General features: G+C 34.1%; 1 long non-coding RNA gene across 1 annotated transcript; it reads left to right on the plus strand.

The window, feature by feature from the left end:
- Window positions 1-4,805: 4,805 nt before the first annotated feature.
- LOC149474961 (uncharacterized) lies at window positions 4,806-10,107 on the plus strand. Its single transcript, XR_016318181.1, has 2 exons — window positions 4,806-9,303; window positions 9,641-10,107. It is a non-coding gene; the product is annotated as an uncharacterized LOC149474961 (long non-coding RNA).
- The last annotated feature ends 10,929 nt before the right edge of the window (window positions 10,108-21,036 follow it).

Below are 21,036 nucleotides of genomic sequence, written 5' to 3' on the forward strand. Positions count from 1 at the left end.
ACATTTTTTTTTATATGTATATGATACGGTATTGTTCTATTTTTATGAACTATATTTTCTTTACCATTTTGTAATATTTTTACATTGAAATCCATATCACTTATTACTTTGTATGGTCCCATATAAACTTGATCCAACTTTTCTCTATTTTCTTTTTTAACAAGTAATAGATCTCCCTCTTTATAGTTTATTGAATTTGTTGTTTTATCATAATTGATTTTTCTGCTTAATTTGGACTGTATTAAATTTTCTCTTGCTTCTTGCTGGGATTTTTGTAGCCTGTATTTTAATTCAATAGGGTAGTTATCAAAATTGTAAATTGGATCAATTTTATTTACAAGATTACTTGGTATACCACACAATTTACCAAATACAAGTTCATAAGGTGTATATTGTGTTTCACTATGAACCGTTGTATTATATCCAAAACACCAATATTGTAACCAAGAGCTCCAATTTTGAGTTTGGTTGTTAGTTTGAATCCTTAGAAACGCTCCCAATGTTTTGTGCGAGTTTTCTAAAGAACCAATACTTTCGTGGTGATATGCTGTTGATTGTATTTGCTTTACTTCTAACAATCTACAAACATCTTTCATAGTTGCTGAAATGAACTCAGTACCTCTGTCAGTTGCAATCGTCTGCGGAATACCGTAACGTAAAATAAAATTATCAACGAAAGCACGAGCTACTGTGTCTGTTTCCTTATTTGGTATTGGGTATGCTTCCACGTATTTCGTCAACTCACATTGTAGTGTTAGTATATAGGCATTTCCATTAACATCTCGTGTTATTGGACCAACTGTATCAAGAAATATTTTTTCAAAAGCTGAAGATGCAGTGCTAGTAATGCACATAGGTTGCTTCACTTGCTTATGAAATTTCTGCTTTTGACATTGCTCACACTTATTCACAAAGTTAGTTATGTCATTGTCCATATTTGTCCAGTAGTAACGTTTCTTTATGTTATTCGTCATTCTTCTTATACCAGCATGTCCACTGCTTGGTAATATATGAAAATCATTTAGTATGACCTTTTTGTCATCCATATTTTCTATTTTTACTACACCTTTTATTATGCATATCCGTGGTCCTTGCCACTTATTTATATTTTTTACTTCCTGAGCTAGCTCTTTTATTAATTTTTCATTTCTTTCATTTTTTATTATGCATAATTCTTGAATATTTTCTTTGTTACAGAATTGTTCTAATTCTCTCACTGCGAAAGCTCGTTTCAACCATGATCTAGAATTAGGATTCATTGTAACCATATTCCTTGAAGGTGTATACATAAATGTTTTTTCTTTACTATGGACATTTTCTGAACATGTCTCGTTCTTCGTATATTCGTTAGTCTCAAAATTGAATTCTATCGAATTTTTTGTCCGTTTAAGTATTTCTACGACTCTTGGGTGATCAGTCCAATCGTCAGCTTTTTCATCGTTATCCTTCTTCTTATTTTCCGTTTCATCCATCATTTTTCTTTGTCTTCTAGTCATAACCATGAGGCAATTGACTTTATTATTAATAGACTTTAGGTCGTCCGTTGTTAATACTATACGAGATAAAGCGTCTGCAGCGACATTATCTTTTCCTCGCGTGTATTCTATTACAAAATCGTATTCTTCTAAACATAGCCTGAATTTGGTAAGTCGACTCGATGGGTCTTTCATGTTGAATAAGTATATCAATGGTCTATGATCTGTACAAATTTTGAACTTTCTTCCATAAATGTATGGTCGAAAATATTTGATAGCCCACACAATTGCTAAAAGTTCCTTTTCTATCACAGGATAGTTTCTTTCAGCTTTGTTTAAAGTACGACTGGCATATGCTACTGGTCTTTTGTCTTGATTTGATAAAACAGCTCCAATCGCTAACCCTGAAGCGTCTGTATGAATAATGAACTCATTACTTTCTTCAAAATTTGGATATTGCAATAAAGGCGGGTTACATAGTGTATGTTTTAAAGTTTCAAAAGAATTTTGACAATCTGTAGTCCAATTGAAGTTAACATTTTTTCTGGTTAAATTATTTAAACTTGCTGTAATGTTTGCAAAATTTGGTATGAACTTTCTATAATAATTGGCAAACGCAACAAACCTTTTGACTTCATCTGCGTTTTTAGGAGTTGGATAATTTTGCATGACTTTAATCTTTTCTGGATCTGGTCTTATACCTTCTGGTGTAACGATGTGACCTAGGTACAAAAGATCTTTTTTCAAAAAATTACATTTTAATGGGTTTAATTTCATATTTACTTTTCTTAAACGTGAGAATACATCAATAAGATTTTTATTATGCTGATTTAAATTTCTTCCCATCACAATAATATCATCCAGGTAGACTATGCATTTTTCATAATTTAATCCTGATAATGCAATTGTCATCGCTCTACTGAATGCGCTAGGGCTTGTTTTTAGACCCATTGGTAAACGTTTCATTTGATAATGTTTATCAGCTACGAATGCTGTATATTTTCGGCTTTCTGCATCTAATTTCATTTGATAATAGCCCTGATTGAGATCTAAGTGACTAAAATACATAGCTCCTGATAAAGAGTCCAATATTTCGGTAATATTTGGCAATGGGAATTTATCGTCTTTGATACAATCATTTAGTTTTCTGTAATCTAGTACAACTCTCCATTTCTTTTCACCATTTGCTCCTATTTTCTTAGGCACTATCAGTAATGGGCTGGACCATTCTGAAGTTGATTCCTCGATAATATCGTTGTCTATCATTTCCTGTATTTGTTTACTAATTTCCGCTTTCTGTGAATGAGGTAGTCTGTAAGGTTTAGAGTAAACTGGATTGGTATTTTCTTTTAGGTGTATTTTCTGTTCGTATAAATTGCAAGTGTTCAGTCGATCACCCGACAAGTGGAATATATCTGCAAACTTAGCACATATACTTGCAATACTTTTCTGTTCTTCTGCGTTCATGTTTTCTAGTTTCAGTAAATCGAATAACCTTTTAACTCTTTCTCCATTGTTTGTTACTTCTTCAAATGTGAAGCACTCAAACTCGTCTAAAGGTATTATCTCTGGTGTGAAACAATGTAAAACTACTTCTGTTTCCCTAGTATTCATAATATGTATCGATATTTTTCCATTTCTGGCTTTATTCAAAGTATTAGCTATGAATACTCCATCACACACCTCTTTTGAAGTTATTACACAGTTGCTAGTATGGTTCGTTTTTATATTAATTATTTTTTCACATCTGGGTGGCAGTTTTATGCTTGTTGTGTTTATATCTTCTGTTGAAAACATGTCTATTGGTATTGTTGTATACTTTGAATCTGTTTGAAGCGTTAATGTTTGGTTTTCAAAATTTAGTAATGATTTGTATCTTGACAAAAAGTCTTGCCCGAGTATACCGTCAATGTTTAATGGTAATGTTTTAAATATATGAAATTTATGTTCAAATTTTTCATTTTTATATTTCAATGTTAATTTTGTATATCTGTCTGAGGTTATTTTTCCACCAATGCCCTTAATTTGTGTTGTTTTTTGGGTAACTTTGTGTTTAGTATGTTGTATAGCAATATCTTTAATTATAGATAAGGATGCTCCAGTGTCTAATAGAAAATTTAGTTTTTTATGATTTATATAAAATTTTACTGAATTCATGTTGTTATAACTTAATACGTATTCATTATTGTCGAAAAAACCACTTCGGTATCGAGCTTTGCTCATCTTCGTCCTCTTCGTTTTGCGAACTTTGGGCCAAATTTACCTGCTGATGCTGGTTTCTGTTTTTATGAGTATATGGTTGAGTACTACGGGTATTTGATTTATTCCTTCCGTTTGTTTTACCTCGACCTCTTTGAAAATTCCCTTGATTCCTACCACATGAATAGTTGGTGAATGTATTCTTAAATTGTGTTTTTGGTGACCTTGAATTAGTATAGGAATATGATTTTCCACAGTGTTTAGATCCTTGGAGTCCCCGATGATAGGGTCTTCCTTTTGCAAAGAATACTTGGTTAGATGATGGAGAAGTCATCGTTACTTCCTCATCCTTTGCGCCTTGAATAGCGTCCTTTAACGAATTGTAATTTCGTGCAGCTATAACAGTTTTCAATCTGTCATTCCGTAGACCATCGGCGAATTTATGTATTGCCTGTTTTTCATTTATGGATTTCAGAATACTGAACGTGTCTGAATTTCCTTTTGATTGTGAGATGGTAAGGTTAACAAACAGTTGCTCGAGCTCTGTTCCAAATTTATCTATCGACCGATTTCCTTGATAACAATTTAATAATTTTTTCTGCAAGGCGATTTCTGACTTAGTAGTTAGGAGGTGCTTTTTCATGTCACTAACCATTTCTTCTACGCTACTATAGGTATCTTTTAATCTTAATTTCGCGTTTCGTGACAACCGTGTCTTGCAAACAAATTGAATAAGATTTGTAATACTTTCTTTTGAAATCATTGTCACATATAATTCAATAGCATCTATTAACTGCAGAGTGACATTTTCTGTGTCGTCCATTACGGGCAACAGAGAAACTGCCGTTTTTAACTCAAATTCTGGTTTTGTCGACATGATTGTCATAAGATTTTTGATTTTATCAAAAAGACTATCTATTTCTAATGTTACACTTAATTCTTCTACTTTAATTTCTACCACTTGTATATAGTTTTTATACTCCTTATATACTTGTTTAGCTACTTCGTATTTTTCGAATGCTGTTTCACTTTTAAGACGTTTAATTCCAAACTTAACTAAATATTGCTTAATTTCTAGCAAATCATTTAAATATTTTTGTAATATTATATTAGACATTTATGTTTATATATTTATATATATGTCGGAGACGGTCAATAGCGCGGATGTAAAACGACTCGAAGCACGAGTTCCGTGAGGTGGCAGCACAGTGAAGTTGGCGGCTTACTTCATGCTTGTACCGGGTCGAGCCGGTGAAGGCTCGCCCTCGGGACGGCACTTCACATTCGAACATCGAAGAGTTCGGATCTTCCACTACTAGGAACTGTTAACCTTTTCTTTGCTAGTGTTTAATTTAAATGTGTAACGTAACGGTTATTAAAGTGATTGTATTGTATGGTAAAACTGACATGATTAAAAAGAGCAACTATGGAGTTTCTTGCCGGTTCTTCTCTGTAGATACTGCTTTCCGAACCGGTGGTAAATAAAGAAATGATTGAGTTTGAGGTGTTTCTTTGCTCGATTACCCAACGCAACGCCCACAGCTTGAAAATAGATTCACATTCTACACCTTGCTCCGACATCAGAATTGGGATCAAATCGAGCAAATGAGAAAACACGTGGCGATAACCTCGATAACGATAACCTGATTAAAAGTCAAAGCGCCGCAACCACGTGGCACTTCGATCCAGTTTCAACGGGAAGAAGCATCCTACAGATCTACGAGCATACGTGTCACTGAGCAGCCGGTGACAAAGGGAGAGCTCGTTATGTGCGGGCAGGGTGGCAACTTCGCCTCGCGCTGCGCGGATGTCACTGCCGCTCGAATCACCGCGTCGGAAGCCGTATCATCGCGAGCAGCGCCGTGTGACGTGTCATCATGTCATGCACCGTGCCATCGCGTCGAGCGTCCGGCGTCGAGCATCATGCGTGGCGCCATGTGGTGCATTACGCATCCTGTATTTTATTACATTATGTATCCATACTGAGCGCCGCGGCACCAAGCTGGGCTCCGCGACACCACGCCAGGCGTTGCACATCCACGCCAGGCACCGCAATACCACGCCGGGCGTCGCGCTACCATCACTACCATCAACACGTCGGGCCTGAGATCACCAGAACCAGAGCGACGTGTCGACGTGTCGTCCTTCAATCTCATACCAAATCGGTCAGTAGATAACATTTCACTTTGAGTGTAGGTACAGTTAGATAAAGATTCAAAATGTAGTAACTTATTTGAAAGAAAAAGAAATTTATTGCCAAAATTGTTAATTACAAAATTTATTTTAAAATTAATTGAGGTCACAGCCTCGGCAAAATGCTGCACAAAAACAGCGCTAATTTACAGGCTGTACCGAATGTAATGATTACAGATTTTGTTAAAAGTTGTAACCTACAAGACCAGTGTATAGTTTAATCTTATTGCATTACATTTAACTCAACTTATTTACGCAGTGTTGTTATTATTAGGTCGTGCGATATTGCTTTACGGTTTTGTAGTTAGTTAAAACTTATTCCATTACATTCAGCCCATCTTAGTTACGCAGTGATAAATTAACAGTACCTATTTCACTTATTCAGGGACGGGTTCACTTTAGTAGGTAATTCACGTAATTTTAAAAAAATACTTTGTGGCGTAAGCACGGCCATCAAGATAAATTAAGTAACGAATTGCTTTAATGTTTGTTATTTTGTGAGCTAACACTAACAAAGAAAGCACATTAATTGGTACACTGCATCCAGATCCTTCAATCGAACGTAAACAATAAACATTCACTTGTCCGTGTATCAGAACAAAAACAGTATGCGAATTACTTTCAAATTAGTTTCTTAACTACCCGCGTTAGTTTCTTGACTACCCGCATTAATTTCTTAAACTACTTGCGTTAGTTTTTATTAGGCTATAACCCTTGACAAATAGCAATTAATTGCTACACAAAGACAGCCTTATTGCTATTCGATTAAAAACGAAAAGTAATGCCTTAACTAGTGCATTAGAGGTTTAAAAAAAAAACTTTTCGTAGGTTTTATTTAAGGTGATATTTGAGGTAATTTCTTAAAATAAAGTTGTGAACAATTCACAGTATGCAGTTTTTACAATATGCAGTTTTATGAAATGTTACAGATTTACTTTGATCGAATAAAAGGTAAATCGAGACATTTAGTTTTGAATTTTTACTTGGAGAATTTATTAGGTCCTTATTTAGGCAGTTCATAATACAATGTCGCAGATAATTAGCGTGTTCAAATAAACAGCTGGCCTAAGATAAATGTTATGATTGGAATACGGGTCTAGATTTAGTTTGAGTACGTAACTTGATTGCTTTAAAATTATTTTAACTATCTCATCGACGTTTGGGTCCGTTCAATGTTAAGATATTAAGACTGTTGAAAATAATCTTAAGGTTAATAGCGCCTTTACAGTTTACATACTATCGTCAGATAATGTCTGTTTAATTGCATAGAGAAAAGAAAAACCCATCCAGGTTTTCTGAAGGTTTTTGAAGTGAAACTTCTTTATCGGGGTTGAAAAAGAAAAATTTAGTGTAACATTCTTTCGTTACGCGTGACATTTTTCCGTTACGCACATCGGAGATATATGTGATGGTTACGCACCATTTTTTTTCTTATCCCTATCACGCGTGATTCGACATATTTCTGTAAAGTTGCATATAGTAAATTATTTTTTGAAAAATAAGGTCATAAAGAAGTTTCATTTCTTACGTGTGTACACGTACGCGTAGTACACGCACATATTTTTTGTTTTTTTAGCTTCAAATAAGTCCTAAACGTGGAGTATTCGATAGTACCTAATCGATTTACATTGTGTGCATTTAATGTAATTTCTTGATAATAGTTTTTGTGACTAGCTGCAGTTTGACATCAACTGAATACATCAATTAGGTAGTTGTACAGTAGTTGTTGAGTAGTTCATTCTTATTACGTTGAAACTAAAATTTAGCTCAGCCCTTTTGCCGTTCGATATTAGATTCACAGATGAGTTTAAGCCTACACTTATTGTTTTAAGTTGAGTTTTCAAAAGTAAACATAACGTTAAGGAATTTAGCCATATGCAAATTTGCCGATAAAAAAAAGTTTTGAAGGGTTTCTCGCGATTTTTTTTTGTAGGCAGATATTATGTTATCACATGATTACTTTAAATTCAAGTTGGTAAATATTCAGTTGAGAATAAGCTTTCACCACTATTTGAGTGTTTTCTGCGGTTCAGTTACGAATTATTCGTTTTAAACTTTTTAAGATGTTATTTTTGTGCTGTTGTCACATTTGTTTGTCAATGATCATAACAACAAAATAAAACTGATGTTAACATTTGAGCAAGCTGCACAGGCTAGCACAATGATAGATTTGGGAGGTATAGTTCAGTAGAGTTCTAGTTGAGTAGAGTTGTAGCATACTGATAGTTGTGTTGTCTCGTACGTTGTGAAGTAAATGTGTGTTGCGTGAAATAATATTGTGATGGTAATGTAGTTCATCGAAGGATTGTGGTGTTCTATCTGGCATGAGGTCCAGGATAGTAGATGTGTGTTCTGACCGGTCAGGAGGACCGGGGCAGTATGGTTACCCTGTAAGGTCAGTGTGGGCTGAGGCAGGATGGTAGTTATTTTGGTATCCCGAGATGAATTACCGTAGTAATGTAGTGTGAGAAATGGCGTACGGGGACACATGATTGTCAGTATGGCTGTATAGGAGATAACTTGAGTTTATTAAAACGAAAAACGATTAGAATATTGATTCTGTTGGATGAGTGATATTCAGTTCAGGTTTCACTTTTTTTACTGTTGAGCTATTGAATCCTGTAAACACCAATAATCACTTTGAAAAGACAGATTTTGTTTATACTATGTTCGGGTAACTTCACCTTGTTAATATATTGAGGATGCCTGGGGGCCAAGTACCACTTGAAGTTGATTAATGTTTGAAATTTGAGTTTGAGTTGAGTGATAGCGATGAATCTTAGTTCGGTTGGTCAGAGTGTGCCAGTAGTCATTTCGTAGCCGTAGTCCGTTGAAATCGGTGTCTGCTATTAGGAGTTATGGCTGCTTATAGTAAACCGTGGATACGCGGTATTACCGTAGTCCGTTTGAAATCGGCGTCTGCTATTAGGAGTACAGATAGCTGCTTGTAGTAAACCGTGGATACGCGGTGGGCGAGTGACGCTGGCGGAGGTTGGGTCTTGTAGAGACCATTGGAATATGGGAGTCCGTGGGACTCGGCATTCGGAGGAATGCGTGTGGAACAAACATGAGGTTTGTTGTGGGGCTTAGTGAAAAGCCAGAGTTTGCATTCGGAGGAATGCGTGTGTGTTGTTGGGCTTAGTGAAAAGCCAGAGTTGGCATTCGGTGGAATGCGTGTGTGATGATGGGCTTAGTGAAAAGCCAGAGTTGGCATTCGGTGGAATGCGTGTGAGATGATGGGCTTAGTGAAAAGCCACAGGCCTCGGATAAGATTCATGCTCTAGTTTTTTGTGATACTTTAATAATGATCTGCTGATGACAATAGCAGTGAAAGTGGTATTTGGTTGCTTAAGCGCTATTTTCTTTTAGTAGTTAGTAGTTCATAAATTTAATCTAAATAATCAGGATTCAATGTTTCATTATTTTAATCAAAATGGTTAATTTCAAAGGGTTGAAGTTGGAAATTATTTTAGGATATTCAAATTTCTATAGGATTCTTTGCTATAGGACGTTTCTTGTACAAATTTCATGATTCTGTGTTCACAAGAAATATCCTGAAGGTATTGATTCCTTGTGTCCCCTGCGAATGTCGAAAACTGCTATCTTTTGATCGACTGTTATAACTTTTCAAAGCTTAACGGGACGATGGTATGCGATATGAATTTCAAAGGTCTTGATAGATAGACTGATAGACTTACGGACAACTAAGTGATCTTAAGGGTTTAGTTTTTTTTAGTTTTGTGGTTTAAAAGCCTAAAAATTAGATATCAGAGTTTAATTGTAAAAATTTGTCAGGATTGGCCGAAGAGCATGTACTGTGCGAGATGTTTTCTTTGTTACAGCACACACATACACGAGGACGTGTTCAGCGCAGGATGGCCGTGTCGGAGACGGTCAATAGCGCGGATGTAAAACGACTCGAAGCACGAGTTCCGTGAGGTGGCAGCACAGTGAAGTTGGCGGCTTACTTCATGCTTGTACCGGGTCGAGCCGGTGAAGGCTCGCCCTCGGGACGGCACTTCACATTCGAACATCGAAGAGTTCGGATCTTCCACTACTAGGAACTGTTAACCTTTTCTTTGCTAGTGTTTAATTTAAATGTGTAACGTAACGGTTATTAAAGTGATTGTATTGTATGGTAAAACTGACATGATTAAAAAGAGCAACTATGGAGTTTCTTGCCGGTTCTTCTCTGTAGATACTGCTTTCCGAACCGGTGGTAAATAAAGAAATGATTGAGTTTGAGGTGTTTCTTTGCTCGATTACCCAACGCAACGCCCACAGCTTGAAAATAGATTCACATTCTACACCTTGCTCCGACATATATATATTTTTTTTAAACATAAGTTTAATTAATATGTTAATTATATTTCTACATAAAGGATAAACGTGATTAAATAAAAATAGATTAGAGAGAAAGGAAAAATTGCCACTTACTTAAGTATACTGCGAGTCACTGCACACACTAATTGCCACTTTTGAACTGGGTTTTCAAGTTCTGTTTTACTTTTTATGTCCCTTTAAACCGAGGCGCGACGTGACTTCAAAACTATTTCCGTAGCTTGCCGCTGTATCTTCTTTGTAAGTCGCTTGTGCATCTTCTTGTAAACAGAATACGCAAATATTATTCCACAAATGACTGCTATTACCACGATCAAATTGAACATAGTTTCTGATTTTTCCCAGGGTGCGATGTTGTTTGGTGCGTAGTTGTTCTGTCCGCTCTGTGTTATAAATACTTCTTCTTTTTCGACTTCTTTAGATTGCTGCTTGCCCATTTTGTCTTTACCAATCTGCGTATGTAGAATCTCTTTCCCAACTTATTTTGTATAAAAATAACACGCTACCGCTATAAACTTCTTCAATCTTTGCAATAGCTCTCGTTCCGTCGGGGAAGTCCACATCCAAGCTGCATTCTAATGATATTTTTTGCATTAGGCTTATTTTTGTAGGGGATGTATTTTGATTAATGTGACCCTCTACGTAAGCCTCTATTTTGTCACGATGTTGGTCTTGAATTAAGCGAATGGCTTGAAATTTAACTTCGTATATCTGGCATACTATTAATAGTCTGCTTTTAATAAAATCGATATATGAAAAGACTTCCATCTTTGCAAGTACGTCCGATTATCGGTGCGACTGGCGTAATTCTCCATAATAATTTATTATGAAGCCTTCGGCTCTCCGTATGAAGATGAAACTCCGATTTCGGTGCCAAATACGGAACGTAATTCTAGAACACTGTTATCCGACGCGCCCGCGCTGGCAGGGTCGCCATGTGATGTGTGGTGTGCGTGGAGAGAAATAAAACGATTGATGGTTGGTTATACACTGACTTTTATTAGAGAAATTACCCCTTTTTATATTAAAATGTAAATAGGTACTTAAACTAAATATCTATCCGATTACAGGCGTCGGATTGCTAGTCTCTAGTTACTAATTAAGGAAAAATAATATGATATTCCAGTAACAATTAAAATAATTAAATATGATATTCTTTATAGTTTTTAAAGACACGTGTGACCTAAATTCCTTAGTGATATCTGATAGGAGTCACATTATATTTATATATAGGTATAAGTACTCACCTATACCTAATACCTACATTACAATTGTAATAATTGATCGTGGGTATAGTAATTAATTATTCTAATAACGCAATTAGTAATATGTATATGTATTTTCGGTGGGATTCAAAACAAAAAATTGGCCCGTGATTTTTATGAAATTTCACCACATTGCAAATCACATCAATCATAGTTCATACACATGTATGACGAAAGTGATTAGTATTGTGGCTAACATTGACTCATCAGTTCATCACTGAAACCAGTGATAAATCAGTACCTATATCATATTGTGTTTGAATATTTTTAAACAATGATATAAGTATACAATTATTATAAATCGATAAACTATCAAAGTAATCACAAACTTGCAAACATTGGTAAAATATGCTTTAGCGAATTTTCAGACAGACACACAATTTTATTACTTAGTTTGTTTTAGCAAAGTAGGTACCTACTCTGTTTACGTCACGCGTCGGCCGTCGCGTCGTCGAAAACGGTGCACCCAGAAACAAACATACCTAATTACCTAATTCAGTTACAATCCTTCTTTTGTTCCAATACGATTTTTTTCCTGATAGCTAATAGCAAAACCATATGTTACTTTGTTTTCGTAAATATGTTTTTCACCTTCCTGGTTATTTTCACATAATGAAATATAATAAAATAATAAATAGTGTATTAGATTTGTTATTGTATCTTGTATACGAATTATTCTTACTTGTTGGTTATGAAATGTTCAAATACCTATTGAAATAATTTACTGTTACAAATCATTAGTGTTATTAGTTTTGAGTGAATAGGCATGGATCAGAAATTCAGAATATTATATGCTGCTAACTACTCAAATACATACATGTTTTGATAAAAAAAAACAATAGTGTACAGTGAAATTAGTCTCGAGAAATTTTTGCATATGTAGTGACCGGAAGGAAGTTAGCGCGGAAAGTTTATTTTTTTTAATTATTAATATCTCAAAAAATTGCTCCTTAAATGCTCCATCAGAATCTGTAATTGCTCCGCTTCTATAATTATTAGTTTATTTATAATAAATTAAAAAAAAAATCCAAATACTGAAAACTTGATTTCCCTATAGAATGAAAAATATTCACTTTTCATAGAAAATTTTTTTGCAAAAAAATTGCTCCCGATTTGCTCTATCAATTACAAAAAAAATTATTTAATTTTGATAATTTTTACAATAATTAACTGAAAAACTATGTTTGCATAGTAAACTACTGCGCTGTGACGTCATCAATTATTGTCGTTGCGACGCATAAGGGTCATAGGTATTTACACGTATCAGCACTGCAGCGATATCTATTAAGACCTTAATGTTTATGTTTTCTTATTTATATAATTTATACTAGATTTCCGCCCGCGGCTTCGCCCGCGCAGTCAAAGAAAAGCCCTCATAGTTCCCGTTCCCGTGGGATTTCCGGGATTGCGTCATTTTCTCGAGATAGCCTATGTCCTTTCTCGGGTATCAAAATATCTCCATACCAAATTTCATGAAAATTGGTTCAGTAGTTTAGGCGTGATTGAGTAACAGACAGACAGACAGAGTTACTTTCGCATTTATAATATTAGTATGGATAGTGATTGAGTCAACAATTGAATAACAAGTGTAAGTACTATTTTATTCAATAATAATGAACAATTAATAAATATTTCTACTGTCAATCATCATCAAAGTATTGAATTGGTATTAATAATTGAATTTGAATTTCTGTTTACTATAAGAAAAAAATATATATATAATATAGATACAATTTCCAATGAAGAACTCTGGAAAATAACCAATCAGCAACCTATAGACCAACAAATCTGCTCCAGGAAGTGGGGGTGGATAGGACACTGCCTTAGGAGGCCGGAACAAAATATAGCAAAAACAGCTTTAGACTGGACGCCCCCGAATGGTCGTAGAAGAAAAGGTCGTCCCCCTGCATCGTGGAGGAGATCCGTGGTTGCTGAACTAAATAAAACCGGCCTGTCGTGGCAAGAAGTCAAAGCAAAAGCCCAAAATCGACGTGACTGGAAAAAGTTTACTGAGGCCCTATGCTCCTCGAGGAGTTAAAGGAACAATCATCATAAGAAAAATTAATATGCACTTTTTATTTCAGGGTGTGAAGGGATTCAGTCAAGGAGTTTTAAATTATTGAAGAGTGGTAATTATTTAGAAGTAGGGTTCGCGAAAAAAATTGAGCCCTACTTTTATATAATCACCTGAAAATTTTTCACTAGAGTATAATTAATAATTCTTTATAATTATATAAAGAATTATTTTTGACAATAGGTTTTACATAAAAATTTTACTTATTACATAAATTAATTATTGAGTTTCATCTAGCAAAAGTTGAAAGAAACAGATATTATTATGTATTTAAAATCATTCTTATCATAGGCATGTTTATAAACATTTCCCTACCCATCCCTAAACTCGCATATTACGTTTATTCGTATTAATAAAACTTCAAGTAATTTTTAATTAATTTGTGTTTCAGTCGCTTGTTTCATCTTTCGGTGTCAAGTTGCTATCGTTTGCGGGAACTATGCGGGTTTTCCTTTGAAAACGCGGGCGAAGCGGCGGGCAGAAATCTAGTAAATAATATAAATAAGAAAACATAAACATTAAGGTCTACAGATATCGCTGCAGTGCTGATACATGTAAATATGGCCCTTATGCGTCGCAACAGCAATAATTGATGACGTCACAGCGCAGTAGTTTACTATGTAAACATAGTTTTTCAGTCAACTATTGTAAAAATTATCAAAATTAAATATTTTTTTTTTGTAATTGATAGAGCAAATCGGGAGCAATTTTTTTGCAAAAAAATTTTTTATGAAAAGTGAATATTTTTCATTCTATAGGGAAATCAAGTTTTCAGTATTTGGATTTTTTTTTAAATTAATCTATACTAATATTATAAAGAGGAAAAGTTTGTAAGTATGTATGTAAGTATGTATGTATGTATGTATGGTTTTCACGCAAAAACTACTGGACCGATTTCAAAAATTCTTTCACCATTAGAAAGCTGCATCTTTACTGAGCAACATAGGCTATATTGCATTTTCAAAAAAATTAGAGATCCTTACCAAAAATGCAATAATGTAACCCAAGGTGTAAAAAAATCCTCAATAAAACTTCTGTCATCGCGTGCGCTGCGGAATCTATTGAAGATAGAACAAAAAAATGTTCTACAGTATTATAGAATGGATCAATATCTACAAGAAAGTCCGCGATACCATATGTCCATCTTCAGTAGTTATGTTACTACAACAACTTTTTTACGTTTTCAAAGTAAATAGAAGTGCCGACAGTAATCAAACCATGTTATCCATACACATATATTAATCCTTATCCCATTAAATGATGTTTTATTATAGACTGTTTCAATACCAGCAAAATACTTTTTAAATGAAAAGAATTGGATATTCCATTCAAAAGATATAACGAATTTAAAAGTGTCAATCTACAGAAAATAGTAGGTAGGTATACTGTTCGAGCAGGCCGTAGTGCGGGGGTCACGGAGGAATTCTACCAATATGCGTCTTGACGGAACACAGTGGGGTTTTGGTCGGTAGGAATCCGACATAACCCACGGCCCCTCCCCTGGAGGCCGTGGGTATCTATGAAAGATTTTCCCACTAAAACAAAAAAAAAATCAGATGTTTTGCGCTTATGAGGCGTGCAAAAAAAGGCCGTAGTGCGGGACGGGGTAAAGGTGATTTTCATGTCCGACCTATAGTAGACTTTTCACTGTAAAGATATCGCTATCTATGCGGGTGAAACCGCAGGGCATTGCTAGTTATAAATAAAGTAATAATTGTAGAAGTGGAGCAATTACAGATTCTGATGGAGCATTTAAGGAGCAATTTTTTGAGATATTAATAATTAAAAAAAATAAACTTTCCGCGCTAACTTCCTTCCGGTTATGTAGTGGTGTGTATATTACTCAGATCTTAGAGCGCGTTTCCATTATATCGTTCTAGCCTATACAAAAATGTTTCGATATCCTAACATTACTATTTAATTTTATACTTATCCCTAGCAATACTCTGATTTATGTTTTAAAGAAAATGGTTTTGACTTTATAAAAAAAATAATATATCATTCAATTTTACGTCCTTGAGCCAATGACAAGGCGAATACCGTGAAACAATAAAATATCTTGTTCATAATAATTTGTTTCGTAATTAATATTTGACCATAATAATTACGAAACAAAACAAATAAATAAATCGTCACTTGATAGTGGAAAGTGGAAACACGCACAAAACCAGAATAAACCAGTTTACGCTGTCCGCAGGTGCCTCGTGCAGTCCGGCGTCAGTCGCTTGGTACCGTTAGAACATAAAGCACACATTTCATTCGAAAATTATAATTATTACGTAGTTTAATTGTTAAATTTTGTATTTGTTGATTGTTGTTATTGTTTGTTATTGTTGTTATTGTTTGTTATTAAAGTGAAACTTTTATTACATCGTCTCAAACTTTTTGGTCTGTGTAGCGCATGTCGCGTGTATCGCGGCTGCCGAGTAGGTATACCTACTCGGCAGCCGACCGTCACGCGACATGCGCTACACAAAGCAGTGTTCGGAACCGTTCGAACAGTTTCACTTTTACCGTGGTTTACATTTTTGGCCGGAGAACACCTAATTCATACACGTCTTCACTGAAGTAAAAATCGGCACTGCTTGTAATGTTTGGAACTAATAAAATATTAATAATACTAATATTATATACTTGAATAAAAACTAAAAATAAAATGTTGTTTTTTTTTATTTGCTGACCATACACTATTACAAACGCAAAAATTTCTCCAAGCTAATTTACCTGTAATGTAATAAAATAAAACTGCGTTTTATTGTAATCAATTTTGACATTATTTATTTTCCAAAATTAATGATGAATAAAATAGTTTACGCCAACAAATATGTATAACTTTTATTTTTATAACAATCGTTCATACCGTAGCAGGTAGCGTTTTGAGTCTCACGCAACGTTGCCGCATCGCATGACAGCAGCAATTGCGACGTTGCCATTCCTTTAGTATAAACAAACACTATGGATACCTACGCGTAGGTACGCTCGCGAATGCAAATTCGGTGATTTACTAATTATTGATAATCATTGAATTCGTTTTGAAATAGCCTGTACTTTGTAATTTTTAGTGTTATAGACATTTATAAAATGTGGTGCTCATTTTTTTTTGTAATAAATTATCCCGCTACGCTATTGTATTTTCGTTGTTTTATTTCAAGTGAACACCCATACAATTTTGTCACGAGCCGCCTCTGGCCTCTGGGTGAAATCAACCAGTCAAATGATTTTTGTTCTAATTGTATTTTGGTAGTAGTTTGTTTAGAATTTACATTACCATTGTTTAATTTTTATTTTGTATTTGCAGTAAAATAAAAAGATGAAAAACTTCATTAGGTATATTGTCTACTGTATCCTCCACAGTTGTGTGACCCCGACGTGCATTGAACACGCAGCTTTCTGATACTAGTAGCTAAAATCAAAACCACAGATATGTCTGTGATCAAAACCATAATAATATTTTTACCTACCTATTATTTTACTAAAAGTCGAGTGCATCGAAATCGTAAATATATGTTTTTCACCTTCCTGGTTTTTTTTCCATAGTAAATAGTGTTTTTGATTTGTTGTATTTTCCTAGCCAAATTATTACAAACAATATTTTCGCTCCAACTCCAAGGTATCGTATTACGAGTACGAGTTAATTGTGTCTTTAAGAAGTATAGTAATAAAACAAACAAAATAAATCTTGTGTAGAGCAATTTAAATCTCGATAATTATTTCTATTAATATTATACAAACTTTTTTAACCGCCTCATTCAGTCGTAGAGCTGTCAAATGTCGATTGCGCGGCAAATTTGTATTTTTTTTTCATTTTGAAAATTTCATCATCTGTTGTTTTACAGTATTTTTTTATCAAAATATGTAATGCAGTTTACAATAAAAACAACGTATATCGAAACAATACAGCTTTGTGTGAATATTAAATTATGTTCTCAGTTCAATTACTTATTAAGTACTATTTTTCGTACATTTTGATATCAGTTGAAAATATTATACTTATTATCATATAAAATTTTTGGTTAATGCAGCTGGTATAATAAGGTAATGCGCTTTCGTGTTTTAACTACATAATTAGTTCAATATTAATTTGTCGTAAAATACGTTATTTTGTTATTAATTTGAATAATATTGTAAGGAATCTAATTCAGTGTTAGATTTTCAAAATTAGATTAAGGATAATTTGTAATCATTGAAATAAATATTTTTGGATGTACATACTGGTCTTTTTATTTTATTCCCCTGTGCTCATATTATGTCATGAAACCTTTCAGTAGATACATGGACGAAATCGCAGCCAGCTGCAGCGCCCAGCAGTAATTAGCTATAACATATAGGTAGGTAAGGTAATAAATAATAGCTCTATAGTTAATACGCACCTTGATACTTACCGTAGAGTTGTTTGATGTTGAATCCGTAATAAATAAAATTTACACAATTGAATGTTACTTTTGATAGGTTATTCAGATAGAAATAAACGAAAAAAGTTTGGAAAATCCAAAAGTGCACGCCTCATATTTTTTTTTTAATAATTATTTATTAATTATTATTTTTGTTTATTTAATAACAATTAAACCACATCGAATCAGACCCTGAAAAATGAAAGGGTTCTATTCCTGAGCATACTCAAGCGTAAGAGAAAAAAAAAGACTCGATTAGTAAAGTATTTCGGTCGCTATCGTGTTAACAAGAAAATCCTCCGCACATACAGACACACGGACGTCCAAGACAGAACTTTTTTAAACTGTTTTTTAACTAGTTTAAATAACAAAAATGACATCAAAAATATCATGAATGTTAAAAATAGTGTTTTTTTCTTAATATGTGTGTGTATTTATTATCTTACAAGTGCAATGTATGATACATAAAGACATTTTAAGTTTGAAAAATCAGATGTTTTGCGCGAAGTGACAGTAGTACCCACCTCAACGCTTCGCTTATGAGGCGTGCAATAAATAAATAGTTCCCGTTCCCGTGGGATTTACGGGATATAACCTATCCTATTTGTTAATCCAAGTTACCTGTTGAGTATGAATATCATCGTTTACGCATGAAAATAAGTGGACGCGATCTCCACTTATGTTCATACAAATACAGACTTTACAGGGTGCTCCAAAATTACAACATTTCAAAATTTTTTGCTACTTGTTTTTATTTTTATTTTAATTAAAACTAGATAAAAACTAACAGTAATTTTTACTTTTTGAAAATATTTAGGTTTTTATTAATGTTTAAAAATCGTCTTATTCCTAAATGACGTCATTCTTATGGTGGACTTTGTTCTAACGTCTGTATGTATAACGTCGCCACATCAATTTTAATTTTAATTTATTTTCTCTTAAAATTTGCGATTAAGAAAATATTTTTTGTGGTAACAATAGCATTATGAAGAAATGCTTTTTTTTTCTTTCATGCTCTTAATTTTATAATAGTACCTATAAAATGAAATGTTATCCAACTTCAAATCGAAAGGCACTGTATCCATACAGAAAAATGTCTAAGCTGTACAAAAGTGAAATCTACATTTAATTATACCATAACTTAATTATAAAACGTTACATAGAACTTATAAATCAAAAATTTCGAAAATTCGAGTTTTAAACATTTTTTATTAAATACAGCTTATGTAAAGGATAAAAATCAATAAACTTAAAGATTCAGAATAAATAAACAATTACACAAATTATGTTTCAGACAGCCGGAGGCCCCAAAAAAAACTACGAATTCACTTAGAAATACTTTAATATAAACTTATTACAATACGTCTTGCTCGATGCAAGTCTTAACAATTAATAACTATAAAGCTAATTGAATATAAAATGAAAACTTAAAATTACGTTGCGCCAATGGAATCTGCAGTGCTATTCTGTAAGGTTATTATAAAAACTCGAACGCGGAATCCGCGGTGAGTTTTCGATTTCGTATTCTGTAAAACTCGACAGTACTAGTGGCGCCACATCGTCGAGAGCGGCGACGAGGCGAACTGTGCTAAGTGAGTATTTTGACCACAGACATGTATCAAGATAGACTAAGCGAGTGTATGTACTTCCCGTGTCCAAACTAAGTTTATGAAACTTACTTGACGCTGGCCTACACTCAGTCCGCGCTTGCAGTTCGCCAAGGAAAGACGTGAAGCTGAATAAAGTAAAATGCCGAATTGCGCCGTTATAAACTGTAGAAACTCCACAGCTGTGAGTGGCCGAGTTAGCATAGATGTTTCCTTCCACCGGTAAGTAATTTTCTAATCAGAATATGCACTATTTATTTTAAAATCAAATAAAGAATATCTGTGGAAAACGATCGTGACAAACACGGATACCAAATCATACGAAATGATTCGGAATACATTGCGGCTTTTACTTGGCACGGTAAAGATCGCGTCGTATGATAACAAGCAATGAATAGCGTCTTCTCATTTTTCTGTTCTCATTTTTCTGTCCAATTTTGTGGTTAGTGATGTTCATTTGATGCAACAGTTCTCGATTCTAATCGATTTTATAATCGAACAGAAAAATGATAATTTGAAGGAGCAATTTTTCAGAAAAAAAGGCATAGATTTTTTTTGTCATTTAATACGACTTGACCTAGAACTTTTAAGTATTTTAATACAAAGGTACTAAAAATAAATATTATGACATGGACGCCATTAGTTATAAAGTGTCATCTTGGGAGTTTTTTAAGAAAACTCCTTATTGCTTAGACTATGTTTGTTTTTTCAGTTTTCCAAGTAACCCGAACATAAAAGGAAAATGGATCGATGCAACGGGACATAAAGATTGATTGATTGACAGTTTCATTACTTTCTTTCGATGGCCTCTCTAGTACGTAGTACATGGTAACTCAATGGGCATATGTAAGAAAAAGCTAAAACACATTAGTTTACTTGTTAGAATATTAAAAGGTTTATAACTTTATTTTATCATCCCTCTGTCTATGGTAATTATCATTTTTCTGTCTTGAATCGATTTAGTAATCGATTACGATTCATTTATTTGACTACCTCTTAGACATAGATCTAGTTTGATCTGATTTCTTTCGATTTACTTCGATGGGATAGGACGATACTAGAATCGCCGCGCGAGTGGCGGCCTAATCGATTTAGCGTAAAATGAAATTAACATCACTAAAAAGCGCTCGTGACGTCATAACGCGTCAAGGTCAGTACAAAAAATATGACACGCTTGGTTTTCATACAGATCGCGGTACTTGCGTTGTCTACTTAAATATACATGTCTGTGATTTTGACGTTTATAGTATGAATTCGGCATTCTGTAAGGTAATTTTACACCTCGAACGTCGAGTTCGAGTATTTACAAATACGAATTCACCTGTCAGCAATTCACTCGCCTATTAGGTGCCGAGTTCGTGAGTGAGTTAGTGGTTGTGGAACAAATTTGATACAAATTTTATATATTTTTTTACTAAAATGGCGCGTTATTTTATATTAAGTGCTATAATACGAGAAGCTAATGCTGTGGATATAATAGAAAGTCGCCGG

The sequence above is a fragment of the Colias philodice genome, chromosome 32 (genome assembly GCF_061535455.1).
Source record: "Colias philodice isolate Cphi_HAF_F1 chromosome 32, ilColPhil1 Martin Lab GWU primary, whole genome shotgun sequence".
In the NCBI taxonomy this organism is placed as follows: domain Eukaryota; kingdom Metazoa; phylum Arthropoda; class Insecta; order Lepidoptera; family Pieridae; genus Colias; species Colias philodice.